At 45.0% G+C, this 21,182-nt stretch overlaps 1 pseudogene; it reads right to left on the reverse strand.

Moving 5' to 3' along the window:
- Positions 1-19,889: 19,889 nt before the first annotated feature.
- Positions 19,890-20,771, reverse strand: LOC110328644 (annotated as a pseudogene).
- Positions 20,772-21,182: the final 411 nt, after the last annotated feature.

Below are 21,182 nucleotides of genomic sequence, written 5' to 3' on the forward strand. Positions count from 1 at the left end.
TCTCTCTCTCTCTCTCTCTCTCTCTCTTCTTGTTTTCTGCCACTCGGGGTGAATTCTCAGCTACTTCTCCAGCACCAACCATGTCTGCCCGAGTGCCCAATGCTCTTTACCATAATGACAATGGACTGAACCTCTGCAACTGTAAGCCAGACCTAGTTAAATGCTTTCCTTTATAAGCATTGCTATGGTCATGTGTCTCTTCACAGCAATAAAACAATGATTAAGTCAGGGTCCCTTTTAAATCTTATCCTCTTTAAGCTGAGGATCTTCAATTTTCCATTGCCTGCACAATTTGAAGATTTTCCCCCCACTGCTTTACCAAGTATTTAAACCAATATCTGGACTCACTAAATCCTTGTATTATATTTGTTTTGTTCTTTGTGAGATCCTGTAGCTCAGGATGGCCTGAGGCTTAGGGCTACTCCCCTGCCTCTGCCTCCTGAAAGGTTTCAAGTACAGGCAGTAGTCGCCCAGTTCTGTTTATACAATATCTCACTGTACATTCCTTAAGATACAATCCATTCTTGCTTTGGAAAACCATGGTGTAATAATTACGGTTATTTTAACTAGCATTTGTGCAGGCTAGTTATATGTCAATTTGACAAGCTAGAAGCATTTGGGAGAAAAAAGGAAATTCGATTTAGAAAATGCCCCCACCAGACTGGCCTGTGGACAAGCCTGTGCTGCATTTTCTTGATGGATGCTTATTTGATCCAGTTTACTGTGGGTGATGGTACCCCTGGGCTGGTGGTCCTGGGTGCTATAAAAAAGCAGGCTGAGCACGCCAGTAAGCAGTATTCTTCTGCGACCTCTGAATTATTAGTTTCGTCTCCAGGTTTCTCCTGCCTTCAGTTCCTGCCCAACTTCCCTGGATGGTGGACTATCTGTTGTAAAATGAATCAAATTCATTTCTTCCCTAAATTGATTTTGGTCATGCTGTTTTAGAAAACCTCTTGAGTTAATTAGAAACCTTAAGTAAGACAACATTTATTTTAAACGTGCTATTTAGCAGGTACTGTGATGTTTTAAAGATAAAACGTAAATGAGGCACTAGAGAGTTGGCTCAGCACTGAAGACTGCTCACTGGTTGCTTCTCTGGAGGAGTTGTGTTTGAGTCCCAGCACCCACATGGCAACTTGCAATTATCTGCAGTTCAAAGAGATCTTAGAACTGAAGTTCTAAGAGATTATACATCCTCCTTTAGCATTTGAAGGCACCAGGCACTCATGTGCTACACAGACTTGCATGCAGACAAAAATGCCTGCACACACAGGACACTAAATGCAAATAAGATGTGGTATTTAACATGTCATCTATATTTACATGTGGTCAAATAACCAGTTAAATAAATGACTAAATGTTGTGCAATGTGATTCATATTGTCAGGAGTCTCAATGTGACCAGATAGCAGCGGCTAAAGCTTGACTGCCTCTGTGTGTGTCACATCAGCACCGCGTGCATCACCTTTGCTTATATCGCCCCTCTGTACATTGCCTCTGTATCAACCCTGGGTGTATCACCTCTGTGAACATTACATTTATGCTTGTGGTACTCTTGGAAGCAAGGCAACAGCTGAAACCTTTTCTGTGTGAATAGCGGTTCTTTCAATCAAATAAGACAGCAAATGTAGTCTGGAACATTCTAGGAAGATTCAACATAAGCAAGGAGAGCAACTGTGGCAATATGAGGTATGTTTTAAACCCTGCTAAGGACATCCACTCCAGGAGTCAATGAGCAAGAGGAGTGCAGATGGTAGGGGTGGAAGGACAGGGTTGGGAACCATGTCGTAGATTCTGTGAAATGACATTTAGGCTTTCTACTATGGGCCCTTGGCTCTCACAAGGAGATCAGAACACCAGGAGTATCATCAGCCCTGGTTAGTTTGCTAGAAATAGGCTCTGGGAGCAGCTGAGTTGCAATCATCTCACTAGCAAGGCTAAGATGGTCTGTGCATGTGCCCTGGGGCCTGAGGCATACAGCTCAGGGGTCACACGGTACACTTCAGGTGGAATTTAGGGCAAAGAAAACTTACCCTCTTTACTTCCCCTAAGATACACAAACAAACCCTTTTAATCTCTGGTCCCATATGTGTGTGTGTGTGTGTGTGTGTGTGTGTGTGTGTGTGGACAAGAAGGTGACTCTGGACCCCTTGGAGCTGGAGTTACAGACATTTGTGAGCTGCTGACATATTTATTGAAATATGTGTACTGAGCCATCTCCCCCGCCCATCAAACACAAGTTTTAGTGCTGTCGGGGAGAATTGTGAAGGTTAATCCTGATTGTCTACCTGATGGGATTTATAATCACTCAGGAGACAGACTTCTGGGTACATCATTGAGTTATTTCCAAAGAGGTTTAACTGAACAGAGAGACTAACTTCTTGCTGTGGCTCCAGACTCTGACATACATTTTTGTTCACAAGGCAGGTAAAGCAAATGTTAAAGGGTGTTGACCCATATGCAGTTAGGAGCTTTCAGGACTTCTCACGGACCTGAGATAAAAATCCCATTTCTCCTTTGTATCCTCCTGGATCTTCTGTTTGTTTGTTTGTTTGTTTGTTTGTTTTTTCGAGACAGGGTTTCTCTGTGTAGCCCTGGCTGTCCTGGAACTCACTCTGTAAACCAGGCTGTCCTCGAACTCAGAAATCTGCCTGCCTCTGCCTCCTAAGTGCTGGGATTACAGGTGTGCACCACCACTGCCCAGCCTCCTTCTGGATCTTCTTGCTTTAGCCCCACACACCCCTGAGAACTCCATTTGTAACATTTTTTCTCTACATCATAATCATCATCATTACCATCATCATCACCATCATCATCACCATCATCATTTCCTCTTCTGAAACCTCCTCCCCTTCCTCCTCCTGCCCCACTTCCTACTCCTCCACCTCCTTCCCCACCTCCTCCCCCACCTCCTTCTCCACTCCTCCTCCTCCATATTCTCCTCCTCCACCCCTTCTTTCTCCTTCATACCCCCTCCTCCATTTCCTCTTCCTTCTCCTTCACCTTCTCCACCACTCCTCCTCCATTTTCTCCTCCTTCTCTACCCCTCCTCCACCCCTTTTCCTCCTCCACTCCCACCCCTCCTCTACCCCTCTTCCTCCTCCACCCCTCCTCCTCCTCTACCCCTCCTCCTCTACCCCTCCTCCCACATCTTCTCCATTTTACTTACCATCATGACTGCTCATTGTTCCAATCTAAGTACTCAATCCCCATCTTCTGTTCAGTCCTCTGATGGAAGCCTTTAGAGCTGCCGGCCGTTCTTGAATCTGTGGTCCACCCCTTCTCTCTCTCCCTCTACCCTCCATCTCTCTCCCCTCTGAACGTTCTTGAAGTCACTCATGGCTACTTTACAATTTAGAAGACATCCCAGAGCTCTGTTTTGCTTTTGGCTGTTTGTTTGTTTGGGGTTTGGGTTTTGTGTCTTTGTTTGTTGTTGGTGGCTTTTGAGACTGGGTCCCCCTGTGCAGCTCAGCCTAGCCTTAGACTCAAAGTCACTTTTCTCAGGCTCCTCGGTGCTAAGCTTTCAGTCCTGCACCCCCAATCTGCCTCCAGATGTTGTTTTCAAATAGATGCCATGCCCAGAGGCCTGAGCACCATTTCAAGAGGAAACCATAGAATCCTTATTTCTTTGCTTGGTTCTATCTTCGGGACCCAGAGAGAACTGGAGCAGCTGCTCTGGCCGGTGTGTGTTTTGTTTACTCTTTCAGGGTTATTATTTTGTATGTTCGTCCTGTAAGTTCTCTTTGAATCCTTCTATTTATATAGCTAGTAAATAATTATGTGAGAGTCAACCCAATTGAGTGAGGAAAGTCATTTGCAGATGGAGGGGGAACATTCAACTGTGTGTTGAGGTTCAGCAGGACTTATTGTTTAAGACAGGGTTTTAATACGCCATCCATGTTGGCCTGGGAACTTTTTTTTTTTAAGATTTTTAATTTTATTTTAAATTTGTGAGTATGTGTGAGACAGGGGTAGGGAGAGGGGGAAAGAGAGAGAGAGAGAGAGAGAGAGAGAGAGAGAGAGAGAGAGAGTCCCCAAAAGCTTCCTATCTCTCTAGAGTTACAGGCAGTTGTGATCTGCCTGGTGTGAGTTCTGGGAGTCAAACTCTGGTCCTCTGCAAGAGCAGTAAATGTTCCTAACTGCTAAATCACCCTCAGCTCCTGTCCAGCTTTGTGACTTTGGGTGTGAGTTCTCACTGGCCATTTCTGTAATGGAAGAAGAAAAGAAAACAACAACAATATAACAACCAACCAACCCCCCCTCCAGACAGAAAATATTGTTTGGGGATTTTCTTTTCATGTATGTATGTGTGTGAGAGTGTGTGTGTGTGTATGTATATGTGTGTATGTGTATGTATACGTGTGTGTATGTGTGTAAATGTGTGTGTAGGTGTGTGTATGTGTGAATGTGTGTGAATATGTGTTTATGTGTATGTGTGTATATATATGTGTGATGTGTGTGTACGTGTGTATGTGTGTGTATGTATATGTATGTGTGTATGTGTGTATATGTGCGTGTCTGTGTATGTATGTGCATGTGTATACGTGTGTCTGTATGTGTGTATGTATATGTATGTGTCTGTGTATGTATATATGTATGTGTATGTGTGTATATGTGTATATATGTGTGTGTCTGTGTATGTTTGTATGTGTATGTGTATGTATGTGTNTGTGTGTATGTATATGTATGTGTGTATGTATATGTATGTGTGTGTATATGTGTGTTTGTATCTGTATGTGTGTATATATATGTGTGTATGTGTGTATATGTGTGTGTATGTGTGTATATGTGTGTATGTGTGTGTATATATATGTATGTGTGTATATGTGTGCATTTGTATATGTATTTGTTTGTATGTGTATTATGTGTGTGTATGTGTGTGTGAGTGTACATATGGAAATCAAAGGACAACCCTTAGTATCATTGCTCACCTGCCATCCACCTTGGTTTTATTTGTTTGTTTGATTTGTTTTTGAAACTGAATCACTGGCTGGCCTTGAACTTATCAAATGGAGCAGACTTGGGGGCATCAAGACCCAGAATCCTCCTGTTTCTGCTTCCTTCTTAAAGTAGGTTCTGGGACCAAACTCAGGCCTTTAAACTGAGGCAAGCATTTGACCTACTACTTCATCTTCCCAGTCCAGGCAGACAATCCTAACACGTTCATTGTGCCTCATTGTGTCTAGAATTTATGCAACAGGATGGTAACCAGGTTTCTGGTTTTAGAATGGTATGATTTAGTTGCAAAGTAAACTAAAGAAAGAGTCCAAGGTAACTACAGGACTAATTGCCTTCTTGGATTTTTTTTCTTTCATTCTGAAAGAGAAAGGCTTGGGCAGTATTTGGAGTGGGGTCAAGGGTATGTTAATTATTAATTGTGGGCTACAGTTTTCATGTAGAAAGAACAAAGTACATTTTGACATGCTTACTAATTACTCCAAGGTATTTTTTTTAATACTTGGCTCATACTATTTTCCTACAGCCATGGCAGGAAATCAGAGCAAACTCATTTCCTCAGAGATGCAGCGGGACAGTGTTGTGAAATACTGCCTCGCGTTCAGTGGAAACACTGGACTTTTATTCCACGGCTGCATCTCTGCTGTTCTGACATTTTATTCTTAATTGTTCCCCTAGTGACAGTAGTTGCTGCCACCACTGTGAAGAAAAGATAGCAAGGGGAGAGCCCTGGGAAGAGAGAAATAGGAAGATAATTCTGGAAATGGACTTTCTTTTCTATTACAGAGGGGACAAAGATTGCTTGCATCAAGCTTCATTGCTAAGTTCTAGTAAGCCAACTGCTCTCCAGAGGGTGGCCGCCATAATAGAAAATCTAGTCATTTTGGCCCAACCGGGGGAGATTTGGTTGGGTAGGCAGAAGTGAATTTGTTAATGACTTACAGCCTTCTTCGTATCAGATGGAGCATGAGGCAGCCCACACATGTGACGTCAATGCATTTGGAAACCTTGTGAAGAACTGCAGCTGTATTGGTGACTTTTGTCAACGATGTGATAAGAAATGCCTAACAGGAAGCAATATGAAGGCATGGAAGACTTTCATGCCTTACAGTTCAGGGTGACGCATTTCATCCTGGTGGGGAAGGCATGGGGCAGGAACCAGAGTCTGGTTGCACACTGCATCAACAGCCAAGAAGCAGAGAGTGAACAGGAGGGAGGGCTGGGCTTGCAAACCTCAAGGCCTAACCCTCAGGGATAGACTTCTAATAGCAAGGCTGGACTTCCTAATGCTTCCACAGGTCCACCAAACATCCATAAGCTGGGGAGCAAATGTTCAAAGAGATGGATGTGCACAAAACAGCTCATATTTAAACCATTGTAGTTACAGTCAAACCCGTGTAGTTATAGTCAGTGTAGAGAACTGTGTGGCCAGAGAGCCTGGCTTGTAGTTCTTCAACGAGTTCTCCCTTGTGGTGTCTCTGAGCTGCTCCAAGGTAGCTAACACTGACTGAACCTGCCAGAATACGGAAACCTCTCCATGTTCCTCTGTGTCTGATACTTCCTGTGAAGTAAGCTATCCTTTGTTTCAAAATCTCCTCTCTTCCTTTATATATTTGCACCTTGGAAACTTCCTTTAGCAGAGCCCAGGAATGGTGTGTGTGTAAAACCAAGGTGTCTTTGTCTTAATGAGTTTCATTATGGCAATTATCACTAATGGTATTGCCCAAAGTTGTGTGAACAGTAAAAAACGGTGAGGATGCTCAGGGAGTCAGTAAGAAACCACAGGCTCGCCTTCTTCAGGGGCAAGGGCATCCTTAGACACAGAACAGAGCTGTCCTTGAGACCAAGCAGAACAGAAAACATCCACAGCTGCCATTTTGGCATAGAAATGCCTCTTCCTGCATTAGAACTCTCTCACGGAGGCATGAACTTAATTTCCAGCAGAACAAGCGCCAGCGACCGATGGTTTCGCACAAGCAGCCAGGCAGAAATCTGTGTTCCTGCACTTGGCTCTGGAGAAGTTTTCAAGCTGGCTATCTCATGAACACCTTGGAGCAGACTAGTCACATGACCCGAATCCCAAAAGTCATTGGGTGGAGGTCTGTGGAGAGACTCTCAAACGCACCGCACTGGCAGAACTGGTGGTGATTGTACAGGAAGGAAGAAGTCCAGAGCGTGAGCCTCTATGGGTGTGCGCGCTATGCGGACGGACACTACCTGGGAATGCCACTCCATCCTCGGGCCTGTGGCCGAGCTTGTTAGACGGAATCGGGGAGGGGTGGGAAAGGAGGCGAGAAAAAATAAGAGAGGAGAGAGTGAGAAGAGTGGCGGAGAAAATGAGAATGATGATCAGACAGGAGAGTGAGAGCGAGAGAGAGGGCGAGTGAGAGCATGAAAAAGAGAGGGCAAGCTAGCTAGCTCTTGTTCTTAAGTTGAAGGCACCTCTCCCAGCCAGGGGCCTCTTGAGAAACAAGAACTTTCTTGAAGAGCAGTTAGCACCAGCAGGAAAAGCTCTGTCAGGGAGCTGCTTAGAGAGGGCCGGCCGGGCGGGGCAGGGCGGGGCCGACTGAGCAGCTTGCCTTCCTTTTAGATGAACATCGCTTGCTTCTGCTATCATTCCTAAGGTTTCCTGGAACTCCTGTGAATGCTTTTCCAGCCTTGGAAGGATCACCCATGTCCGAATCTTCCTAGCTCCTGTCTGCTGGCCGAAGTTGACATCCATTTATCCTGGGATGACTTTTTTTAAGGATGAAAAATGAAGGGTTGCAGGATGATGGCTCCCTGCTGGCCAAATGGTCTGACTAAACGTTCTGGTCTATTTGTAGAGTATCTGTGCTCGGCTTCAAGAATATATTCATGCTCTAGTATGGTGAAAAATATCCCTACCCCAAGGAAGCTTTGAAGGATAGGATGTAAGCTTTGGGGATACGTTTTAGGTGCCATCCAAGAGGTATCATGGTGGAGAAACGCAGGCCAGCTTAGAAGGAGCCCTGGGTTTGAAACTCAACTTGTTGCAGAGGGATCCAAGCTGAAGGCTTTTCTAGTGATGTGTTTGCTCTCTCTAAAACCCACTCTCCTCTGTGTGTGCCTTCCTTAATCATTCTCTACCTTTTTTTTTTTAATGTTTATGTTTAGTCTGCTTATGTGTCTGTACAGCACATGAGTTTCTTGAAGGCCAGAAGAAGGTTTTAGATCCTCTAAAACTGAAGTTATGGAGGGCTGTGAGCCATCTTGGGGTGCTCTATAAGAGCAGTAAGTACTTTAAGCCATGAGACATCCTCCCATCTGCCCCATCTAATGTTTTGAGGCTGGATCTCTCAATGGGACCTCGGGTCTGCTGCTGGTTCAGCTAAGCTGGCTGGGCCGCGTTCCCCAGGAAGCCTCCTCTGTCTGCTTCCCTAGTGCTGAGATCACACGTGTGCACCAGCACTCCTGTGCCAGGCCTTTTGTCTGGCTGCTCCAGATCTGAGTGGGTCCTCAATGCTGAATGGCAATAACCTTACCTTCTGAGCAATCTCCACAATCCAATTCCTATACAAATAGATAGAACTGAGCAAGATCCAGTTTTATCAGGAGGGGCAGAGAAATGATAGGGCTGCCCATAATAACAACCCAAGCCTCATGGGAAAGCTGACATCAGCAAGTCTCTCTCTCTCTCTCTCTCTCTCTCTCTCTCTCTCTCTCTCTCTCTCTCTCTCTCTCTCCTGGATAGGTGGTGTGGGGACAAAGGAAACAAGCAGAAAGATGACAGCCCAAGCGTTTCTCACTCTTCCTAGCCTGAGGTGACAAATGTTGGAGATGGAGATTATTAAGTGAGCCAGGACATGGGACGGCTTTAAGGTCGCAAAGGAAAGAGGACGTCCGCTGTTGAATGCTGTGCAGTTTCTGTTTTCACTGCAGAATTGTAAGCTGTGCACACAGTGGAGGCATCTAAGGAGGCAGGGAGAAGGGCTGAAGGCTAAGGTGTTAGGCAGACCTTTTTAGCAGGCTAGGATGCTGATGAGGTAGAATTTTAATATCAGGGCATTTCAAAGGAGGGTGCTCTGCAAATATGCAGTCCAGAGGCTCGATGGCTGTGTCTCAGGAGGAGGGCAAAAGTCAGAAACAGAGCAGGCCTCAACAGAACAGAAACTTGAATCCTGCCAGTTCCAGAGTGCATCAAGGTGGTCTGTTCCTACCTCTTCCTCTCCAGGAAAGGATGCCATCTCTAAAGACAGTGCAGTCACTCTGGCTGGGTCCTGCTTGGTTGAGCTCCTAACACTGGCACTGAAGAAAGGTTGACGTATTTTGAGACTGACACTGCAGATCAAACTCTTTCGTGCTCACTGATAGAAAAACCTTTGACAACATCTTTTCCAATAACACCCGTCAATGATTTTAAAGCACCACATGCAAGTAGGGTAAACTTCAGAAAAGTCAGGGAGTTCATTGTTAAGAACATTAATCAATACGGTTTTTGAATTTTTAAAAATCAAGAAGAAACTGTAATTATCTCCATAAATGCAGATGTTTGTTAAAGTCAAAATAGTCACAGTTTTAAGAACATTTTAACCTATTTCAGTAAAAAAACACCTCTCTAGATTAAAAAAAAAGAATTAATAGAAGATATTAACAAAAGGTTTACTTACCTGAAATATTAAAAGCACCTCTGTTCAGGTTAAATTGAAGCATTGCCCTTATAGATCTTAGACAGTGTGATGAGTCATATTAAATACATAGTTAATGGCTGTGTTGGTTATGATCATAGGGTATAAGTCCCTATGCAAATACAAGTGATATTCAGGTAGGTGTGAAAATAATAAAACAATGCAGAATGCAAAAAATAAAAATGAAGACCAGGCTAGAACAGCCCTGCCAAGGAAGGAAGAGGCCAGTGAACCTGTGCTTGTGAAAATTAAGAACTTACCCACCAAAGAATGCAATTCACAATAATGAGAGCAAGGACCATACAGCTACATGTTTGGCATGACACTGAACTCACAAAGGCATCAACTTAAAATGGACTGAAGACTTGAACATAAGACCCAAGACCACAGAAGAAATCGGGGAAAGCTTCTCTGGTCTTGTTCTGGATGTAATATCTAAGGTTCAGACAATGAATGTCACAACAAGCAGTCACAGCTCTGTCACATTCATGACATGGAATGAGCCAACGACACAGAGGAAAGACTTGCAGGCCAGATGTCAGGAAGGTCAACATTTCAGGTACAAGAAATGCTTACCTCTCAATAGATAGAAAAAGTCAGCTTAAAAATGGGCAAAGATACAAGTATGTATTTCTCCAAAGGAGGCCTGAAAATTCCCCAGATTTTAATATTGACACCAGACTGAATTCTTTAAACACCAAAGAAGACTAAACACAGACGTCTGTTGATTAGACTAGCGGGTGAACTCTGACCTGACCATGAACTTGGATGGTGCTCGCACAGGAGCCCTCGGTTGCAGAGTTGGGGCCTCAGGATCAGCGTGTCTCATAGCTATCTGTATGAAGTGGCTGTTCCCGCTCACCCCTAGATGACTCAAGGTTCTTGGAACAGGCTGTGTAGATGGACTCAGGCTGACTTAAACAGCTGCTGCCTAAGAGATGACTCCTCTCCTTCCCTCTTCTCATGGCCACGGCTGTCCATCAGATCCCAGCCTGGATGTCAGTCCTGCTACCCTGCCTTGGCTGTCATACTCTCAGGGAGGAAGAACACCCCTCCATCTGTGCTGTCACGCCCATTTTCTCTTATTAGATGTTAGAAGTCATAGTCACTGTCCCTTTGCCTCTTCTTGTTTTGTGAGCTCCTTAAAATCAGTTTGAATAGAATTAAGGTTGTTTGTATGACGCAGAGGTAGCCAGTCCTTACAGAAGCACATGAAAAATAAGAGGAAGCAGTCTAAGATATATCTTGTATTAAGATGTTAGGACCAGGAAATGCCTCTCTGGGAATCCCATCATCTCAACAGGTACAGGGAAAGGATGGCCACTAACTTCACCGGTTCTCCCTATCCACCTGTAGGGTGGAAAACTTTCCTGGGAATCCCACTACAGGACCTCCAGTGAGCTGTAAATACTGACGCCCCACCCTTCACTTGGCAGGGAAGTGAGAGCCACAGTAGATAGATAAGCTTTATCACCAAAGACAGAAAGCAGCCTACCAGGTAATTAAATGTACATCACTGCATCAGTAAGACTTTTGTTACTACGACCAAATATCTGAGGCAAATGCCTTCAAAAAGCAAGGGTGACTTTTTGGCCTGTGGCTTTGGAGGTTTATCAGATATGTCATGTCACACTGACCCTTTGTCCAGGATACTGTAGTGATAATGGCAGAGTCCCAAGAAAACTAAGTTCATTCTCATCAATAGGAAATGTCTGTTTCTTTCATGTCAAACGTTTCTTCCTCAGCTTTCCACTTACTTGTGTCTTCTTCCTTCTCACTTTAGATTCAATGCCACCTCTTCCCAAAGACCTTCCAATACCACGTCCAAGGAAACTTTGCTCTGGATTCTCCATGGCTCCAGCCTATGTGATGTTTCTGGCATACATGATCTGAAGGTATACTGCATGTTTCACGATTCATTTCCTGATCCTTGAGGGGATAACCAGTTAGTGAAAGAGGGTGGTTCTTTAAAAAAATGAAGCAAAAACAAAACCAAAAACCCCTTCAGCTTTCCACACTGGTTCAGGCTGTAATAGTCAACACTGACTGTCACCTTGCCAGCATCTAGAACCATCTACGAGACAAACAGCAGTGCATATCTGTAAAGGTTTTCTAAATTGAGCTAGTCAGTGTGGAAATAATCATCTGAAATGTGGGTGTCTCTGTGGGATGGGGTCCAGAGCTGAGGACCAGTGTTTATTCCTCTTAGCTTCCTGACTGTGGATGCACTCTGATCAGCTGCCTCATTGCCGCAGACGGACCTCACTTGGGTCCCCGATCTGCGTGGAAAGGGTCTCTGGTTGCAGGTGAGCGAGGATTCGCGGCGAATGTGGGGTGACAAACAAACACGGACACAAGGGAGTGTGGTATCTGAATGCAATTTGCCAATTTGAGCATCAGACTATTTATACAGAATAAAATAGGGAGGTTAGGTGACACATCGGCAAGGTACAAATGAGGTTATCGAATGCTTGATGACTCTTACACAAAACAGAAGAATGTAAACACAAAGACTGGCAGGAACTGGGCAATAAAACAAGTGAGACAAATTCAGCTCTATCTAAGGTCAGCTATATATAGTCTTAGAAGCCAGGTGTGAGGTCTTTACACTCCTGGGTCAAGGGCTTTCACACCCAAGTCTGGTTCTAATTAGGGAGTTCCGTTCTAGCTAATCTTCTCATGAATAATGCAATACTCTAAAACCACAGCCCGATCTTCTTCCTAAACCATTGTAAATTCCTGTATATGAGAGCAACTTGGCTTTTATTCTAAGTGATAGTGTATGTGGGGGGGGGCTTTTCTACTAATAAGTAATGTAGTCTGCCATACATAACTATACTAAGAATTCTAAACTTACTTTGCTAAGCTTCCTTTGAGATTTCTAACTCTATGTAGTAGATAGTAAAGCCTGATTTCTTTCACTATCTCTCTTACAATACTAGAGGCAATTCTGAATGTCACTGAATAGGCAACATTCTTACTGAATTCCAAGCCCAGGGTCAGCTCAAGGACTACTTAGGGCATTGGTGAAGGCCAGAAAGCAAAGTTCAATTTTGCTTAGGTATTTGGCAAGTCATTGTTTGGAGGCACCTATAACCAAACAATACTGAAAGGAAGCACACAGATCCATTTGCAAGGACAAAATTGGAGCATACGTTACACATGATGCCACGATTCCAGGAGACTAAGTTTCCGTGAACTTTTTGCCTCGGGACAGCGCCCAGGTTTTTTGGGGGCCTGTTGCGGTTCTCACTACTGGAGAATGTAGCACCTCATGTTCCTGCTGCCGTGCCTTCCCCACAGTGATGGACTATAGCTTTCAACTATAGGATGAAGTCAGCTCTTTCTTCCCTAAATTGCTTTTGTCATTTCCCCCCTCCCCACAGGAATAAAGAAAGTGACCAATACATTAGCACTGGCTGACGAAGTAGATTAACTGGAGAAAGAAAATACATGGATTAACAATCCTGGTGACATGGTTCAGACAGAGCAATGTCCTCAGGTTTAAGGGTGTCTGTGTTAGGCTGTGGGACTGCTATAGCAGAGCACTGGAGGTGGGGAGTTCATCCAATAACAAGCTCCTTCTATAAAAGTTCAAGGCTCTGAAGTCCAAGGCTGGGGTGTGGTCAGGCTGGTTTTCCAAGTCCTTTCCTCCTGGTTTACAAAGGGCTGTCACATGGCCTTTTTCTGTGCACACACTCCTGTCTCTTCTGATAAAGTCACAAACACTTTGGAACACAGTCCCTCTTTATGATCACGTTCCACTCAGCCTTAAATATGACGTCGATGTACTCAATTATTTTTCTCAGTATTGTGAGAACATACTTATGAGAGGCAGGGTTTATTTTGCTTCATAGTTTGGTAGCATGGCCCATCACAGCGTGACGGTGTGGGGTAGGGGTTTGAGGCGGCTAGCGTGGCCCACCGCAGCGTGATGGTGTGGGGTAGGGGTTTGAGGCAGCTGCTTGCACTTGTATTGCATTTGTAGGTGAGAAGAGAAGCAAGATGAATGCTGGTACCAAGCTTGCTTTCTCCTTTTTGTTCCATCCGGGACTCCTACCCACAGGAGGGTGCCACCCACATGTAAGCTGGGGTAGGCTTTGGGGTTGCAAATGCTGAAGCCAGGCCCCGTGTCTCTCTGTCTCTCAGCAACCTCAATTAACCTCAATTAACCCGATCTACACACTCCCTCTCAGAGGTTTGCCTGCTCTGTGAGTCTAGATCCTGTCAAACTGGTCATCAGTAGCAACCATTACGTCCTTCATCTCCAAAAGCAGCTTTGTTGGGGGTCGACTTTCCTATGTGTGTGGGGACCCCGATGATGCACTTCATCCTCTAACACCTGTGTTGACTGATAGCATAGTGTCCTTTCACTGTGACCCAATGCAATCGTGAGCTATACTAGCATTTCCATTTTGCTCAGCTTCACAGTATAGGGGCTTTGGAAAGGGATTAGCAAGTGTTAAATTCCTAAATTTAAATTTTGTTAAATATTAATGGGTTTTCAGAGAATCTGGGCTCAATCTAGATGAAGTTAACAAAGAGGACACGCTCATTTCTTTTACTTTAAGAAACACTTGGATATTTTCATCATTCCTTCCAAAACAGTGGCTTTGTCTCCTCTACCAATGTGAACACTCAAGCATGAAACCCTCTCATTAAAGACCCCATTGTTCTGTGCACACAGCACAGGAGACCTGACAATGCAGTCTAATGATTTAAACAGATCATGTTATAGGACATGATTGATTAACATGTGGCTTACTTAGAAAAGCAGCTCACATTGGCGAATTCAATTCTGCGGAGTGGTGAGCTGTGACTTCTTGCTGATGGATGGAGTTTCCAGAGTACTTTCCATTTACAAATATGAAACAATAAAGACTAGGTACAATGGTGCTCATTTTTCAACCCACAGAACTCTTTTGAGGCGACTATGTCTCCATTATTTTATCTGAAAAGCTGTATCAAATAAACGCATGGGACTGATACTTGTTCTGATGCTGTTGTTTTTAAAGATGTACTTCCCCACAGATTCCTGGATGAAAGCATGTATAAAACACTTCCTTTGTGCTACTGTGCAAAGATTTGTCATTCAACAGATGTCTGGTATTGCCTCAGGTTGATTGTTACAGTATGTGATGGTTCATCTTGATGGTCAACTGGATGGGATACAGAGTCACCATGGGAACAAATCTTCAGGCTTCTGTATAAAGACGTTTAAATAGTAGAGCTAAGTGAGAAGGGAAGACCCACTGGAAATTTGGAGGATTCCACTCTGTGGGAGGGAGTTCAAGGCTGAATAAACTGGACTCCCACATTCATTGCTCTCTGCTTCCTGACTGTGGATGCCATGTGACCAGTTACTTTCTGATGCCCTGCTTTCCTCAAAACGATGGACTGTGTCTATCCTCTCAGAGTGTGAGACAAAATCAATCCTTCATCTCTCAAGTTGCGCCTTGCTAAATATGTACTCACTGTATCAAGAAGAGTCACTAATACAAAATAATGTGTTTGTCTTTAGGGGGAGCCAAATATACATGGCATGGCTGCCTCGATAGGAGTGGCCTCCATAGGCTCATTGCTTCATCATTAGGCACTATTTGAGAGGGATTAGGAGGCATAGCCTTGATGGAGTAGATGTGGCTTTGTTGGAAGAAGTGTGTCACAGTGGGTGGTCTTTGAGGTTGCAAATGCTAAAAGCCAGGCCCAGTGTCTCTCTCTTTCAGCTGCCTGTTGATCCAAGTGTAGCACTCTCAGCTTCTTGTCCAGAGCCACGCCTCCCTGTGTGTTTCCATGCTTGCTACCCTGATGATAGTGCACTAGACCTCAGAATGAAAGTAAGCCCCAGTGAAATGCTTTCTCTATAGGGGTTGCCTTAGTCTTGGTGTGTCTTCACTGCAATAGAATGCTAACTAAGACACATGGCCTGGGGGTTTCCATGTTGGTTACTGGAACCATCCAGGGGGTATAAGTTACATTACACTGAGCATCCCCCCAAATGCTATCCAGAAACCATCATATTGGACCAATACTGGAATTTTTTGAAAAAATATATATATTAGCATTAAACTTTGTGTAAGCTTCCTTTTTACTAGGAGTTGAATTAAAACCTTCTAGGAAGTACCAGCAATACCTCAGTGTTCTTCCAGTTTGGAAGACTAGAATGTCCCTGTGGGTTCAAGTCCCTGCTGGTCTTGCCTTTTCTGATTTGGTCTGACATGAGCAACATCTGGAACACATCAGGTTTGGGAAGGTAATTTGTGAAGAAGGTTAAACAGACTTCAGCCTTCCAGATTTCAGGTCCCTCACACTGAGCTGAAGTCTGGCCGGAGAGCCTCCCGCGGGAGTGGTGGGGATGTCCTTGCAAACAGAAGTACCTTACCTCACCAGTCCAACCGGCCTTCTGCATCCCTGTGCCTGAGTCTGCAACCTCTGCTCAAGACCTTCAGCTGTTGTACAGTCTCAGGTCTCTGTATCTCTCCTTCTTTCTCTCTATCCCTGTCACACTCTCTCTCACACACACACACACACACACACACACACACACACACACTCACAGTCACACATAGCCACACACACACACACTCACAATCACACACAGACACACACACATACTCACAGTCACACACAGACACACACACACACACTCACAGTCACACACAGACACACACACACACACTCACAGTCACACACAGACACACACACACATTCAAATACACTCATGTGCACTCACACATACACATTCACATGCACATTCACTTACACACTCTCACACACAATCATACACAGTTCTACCCAATTGTACTCTCACTCATTCATACACACTGTCACACATACTCATATACACACTCACATTCAAACTTTCACACATACATACTCATACACACTCTCAGACTCACACAGAGTCATATACTCACACACTCACACTTACACACAGCCACACACACATTCATGCACACCCACACACACATTTACACACATACTCACTCACACACTCTCACATAGTCATACACACTGGCAGTCTCACACATTCACCCATATTGTCACACACATACACACATGCTCACATACATTCAAACTCTCACACATACTCACACACTCATACTCAAACACACTCTCACACAGTCATAAACACATACACTCATACTTACACACTCAGATACAAACATATACACACACACTCAAACATACTTAGTAAAGATTTTTCTCACTGAGGATAAAGCTCAGTTGGTTGAGTGCTTGCCTAGTGTGCATGGGTCTTAGGTATGATTTCCAGCACAGGATAAAAATGGGGACATAGTGATGTGTGTCTGCAACTCTAGTAGCGGCAAGATGGCAGTGGAGGTGGAGGTGGAGGCTCCTTCCATCCTCCCCCTCTCTTCTTTCTCTCCCTTTTCCTTACCTCCTTTCTCCTCCCTCCCCCCTCCTCCCCCTCCTCCTCTCCCTCCTCCTCCTGTTTTCTTTGAGACGGGGTATTGCTATATGTAGCCCATGCTGCCCCTGAACTCACTATATAGCTCAGGCTGACTTCACCCTCAAGAGTCTCTCCTGCCTCCCCAGAGCTGGGACTATATCACACACTGCCATGTCCAGCCCCTCCCCGTAGTCATACCATGTCGCATCAGGGTGTGAGTCCTGGGGCCTAGAATCTGGTTTCAAGTTTAATGCCTTGGGAAAAAAGCTGAGATATACCTTGCAGAAGTGATACCTGTATTCCGGAAGGATTTTAAAGGTCATTAAGGTGAATCTCTACGTCTTAAGTGTTGCTTCACGGAGGGGAGGGCGCTGCTTCTGCCTTGTGCACAGCAGTGGCTCGTTTCTGAGTGCGTGGTGGCATCTTCATCACTGTGCTTGGCCCACAGGGATGGAAGATCCCAAAAGCCATCCTGGACGAGTATGCCAACCAAGGGGAACCAGGTGGAGGCGGGGACCTTGTGCCAGAGAGAGATATAATAGAGTCCTGGTGAAAGAAAGCTCACTAGGGTTATTGCTGTGGGATCCAAAGTGAATAAAACATCTGTCTGACTTCAGTCTTCTCTTGAATATATTTTTCTCTCCAGAGAGTCACGGTCCCCCCCCCCCAAGTGTCTTCCCTCTGCAGAGAAATTTCTGCAGTTAGTTGCTTCCTGCCTTGATGTTTAAATGTTTACAGTGCTTCCTGTTATAAAACCCAATAAAACGTCTAGGCTGTTTTGCTAACTAAATCTCTCAGTGAGTTTAATGAATGTTGATTTCATTTACAGAAAGATTTTTCAATATGTTCCAAGCCTATAAAACCCCAAGGAAAAAAATGTCCTTCTGCAGGTTGGCAGTCAAGTGCACGTGTGCACTTCTGTCCACTTGCTGTCCTTACCATCAGGATTTTGGCCCCCTTTTTGCTCTTTGTTAAGAAATGGAAAGTTCTGGTGCTGAGCTGTGGAGACCATTCCCTTGGCAAAGTGCTTGCCTCGAAAGCATGAGAACTCAAGTTAACCGCACCCTCCCCCCACCCAACTCACTTAAAAACACCATGTATGGTGGTACACACTGGTCACCCAAGTGCTGGGGAAGCAAAGACAGACAGACAGATACTTGGGATCCACTGGTTAGTGAACTCTAGGCCAATGAGAGCCCCTGTCCCTACAGTAGTGGATGACATTTCTGGTGATGACATGGACTGAGGAGACTGTCCACTTGTCTACCTACACACATGCAGATATATACGCCAACTCACTTTGCTGTCTGGGCCAAACATTTTGCACTCCTTGTGTTAATTTCTAACCTCTTGTTTGGCAAGACAACACAAATATAGACTATTGTTTTTATGATAATTTTTCTTTCCTAAATCTTTTCAAACTCTAACTTTTTGCTCTTTTCTTTCTTTGTCCCTAGTGCCAGGAAGAATGAAGTTCAAAGGGGGAGACACACACACACACACACACACACACACACACACACACACAGAGAGAGACATACAGAGAGAGAGAGAGAGAGAGACAGACAGACAGACAGACAGACAGACAGACAGAGAAAGGGAGAAAGAATATGTATGTATGTGTGTGAGGGAAAGAGAGGGAGAGGGAGGGGGAGGGGAGGGGGAGGGGAAGGGGGAGGGGATGATTTAGAAGCAATACTTGCATCCCCAGAGCCTCCTGGTGACTGTGATCCAGTTGATCTAAGAACGCTTTGTATTTAGCAGACAAGCTATAAATGTCATTGTCAACTTGACTGGATTTGCAATCAGCCAGGAAACACCTGGATTGTGTGTGAAGGTGAATGACCCATCCTGATGAAGGTTGTACCATTTATGGGCTGGAGTCCTAAGCAGAATAAAGTTGAAAAGAACAGAAAGCCAGTGAGTGATAGCATTGACCTCCCCCATCTCTGTTTCTGGGTCCTCAGAGATCTACATCACCTGAAATCCCTGAAGTCACACATGCCCCTTATTAAGGAGCACACATACACAGACAGACACTGTGGTGGACTGTGTCTCTTCAAACTATGAGCCCGAATGAATCCTTCCTTCCTTATATTGCTCCTTGTAAGACATTTGGTCACAGCAATGAGAAAAATCACCAAGTCTTTTTTTTTTCTTTTTTAAAAAAGATTTGTTTATTTTATGTATATGAGCACACAGTAGCTGTCTTCAGACACATTAGAAGAGGGCATTGAATCGGATTACAGATGGTTGTGAGCCACCATGTCGTCGCTGGGAATTGAACTCAGGATCTCTGAAAGTGCAGTCAGTGCTCTTAAATGCTGAGCCATCTCTCCAGCCCCTATGTTGATTTTTAGCGTGCAGGCTGAACAAAGCCGTCTCGCAGACTGGTATACACCGTAGCAGGGTTGCATGCTGGGATACGGGGGATAGACTCTCTAGACTGGCTCTCCAGACATCTCACCAGGCCAGATCTTGCTGTCATGCCCTTACCCTGGTCTTAGCACAAGGAAAAGCCTGCTACCTACTGTGAATCAATAAAGAACAATGCATCTTTCCGGGCATCCACGTGAAAAGGGGCCGTGTCTCTTTAAAGATCTGGGGATAAGACTTAAGAGTAATACTCACACTGACAAAGCCACACGGGTCCTCTAAGGACCCATATCTGCCATGCTGGCCAAGGCCTGGATTACACCAGTTACCAAAGGAGGGGACAGTGCCTGCTCTGAGAGTCAGGGGCAAGGAGGTGTGAACCATGGCTGCACCACAGGACAGGAAGCACAGGTGAGCCTAGAGCACAGACAGCCTGATTTGGAAGCGAAGTCTTCACAGAGAGAGAGCTTCTATTAGCTTTCCCTGCTCTCACTGTCCCCAGTGTCCCCTCCGCTGGACACAGCATTCTAGAGGAGCAACAAGAAGTCAGAAGGCCCCAGGTGAGTCTGCTCCACAGGTCACAGCCTGGCACGGTACCGGATGGGCACGTCTTCCTCTGGCTGCATCAGACCGAAGCCATATCTGCTGAGGTCAAACTCAGGAACCTGTGTGTCCTCGCTGCCCAGCTCCAGGTCGAAATGAGTCGGCAGTAGGGCGACAAATTGTTTGATGCTGTTGATGGCGGAACTCTTCCCCAGGCAGTGGTTGTGCCCCGCGCCCCATGGCATGTTGTAATTCTTTAGCCGTTTCCCATCTTTGTAAAAATCTTTCTTTTCTGATCCATCTGGGTTCAAGAATCGGTTGTATTTAAACACCTAGCACAGGCATGCTGTCTAGAATCTTCTGTGGGAGTGTGGTCATCTCTGAGTCAGGCTTCCCTGCTTGCCAGACGGTGTGTCTCAGCTCTGCATGGACAGCAGTGAGGGCGTCCAGATTCTTGAGGAGGAAGAGGAGCCAGAAGGCCGTGGGACCCATATTCCCCTGTGTGGCCCAGAGCTACAACACCAGAGCCCGGGCCTGCATCTTCTCTGATACCCCCATCTCCTCAAGATGTCTCAGATAACTCTCCAGCCAGCTGCTTCTGTCAGCCCTGGAGGCCAGCCTGGCTGGGGACAGCAGCTTCCACAGGTGGTTTTTGACACTGCATGCATGGTCTTTATCCCCCGCTGACAAGGAACCTCGAGCCAGTTTGGGGAGCAACAGATCCAGCTGGCAGAAGGCGTGGAAAACATCCGCTGAGTGGACACAGTCTTGGGCCTGACTCTCGTGGGTGCGTGGTGAGGCCTCCATTCCATACAGGGTCAGGAAGCCGGCCCACATGAGTCTTTTTAAAGAGATAAAACAGACTTTAATCCGTGTAGTATATTTAGTTTCTACTAATCTTATTAATTTACACAATTTAATTAGGTGTATAATTCTCTCTCTCTCTCTCTCTCTCTCTCTCTCTCTCTCTCTCTCCTCTTTCTTTACCTGCCTTCCTTTCTCTCTCTCTCTTTGCTTTCTTGTAACAGGGTGTCTGTATGTAGCCTGAGGCGACTGTGCCTATCTTATTCAACTTTTAAAATTGTACTTACTCATTTTGTTATTGTCTAAGAGATTTTCAGAAGCTACAGTGCTTTTGTTTACATTTCTGCTGTCTTAGGCAAGAATTTACTTCTTGATTGTTCTACCAATCACCTTAAAATCACCACCCCTAGTCTAGGAATCACCAATTTTGGCCTCCATTCAACT

Source organism: Mus pahari, chromosome 10 (genome assembly GCF_900095145.1).
Source record: "Mus pahari chromosome 10, PAHARI_EIJ_v1.1, whole genome shotgun sequence".
Classification (NCBI taxonomy): domain Eukaryota; kingdom Metazoa; phylum Chordata; class Mammalia; order Rodentia; family Muridae; genus Mus; species Mus pahari.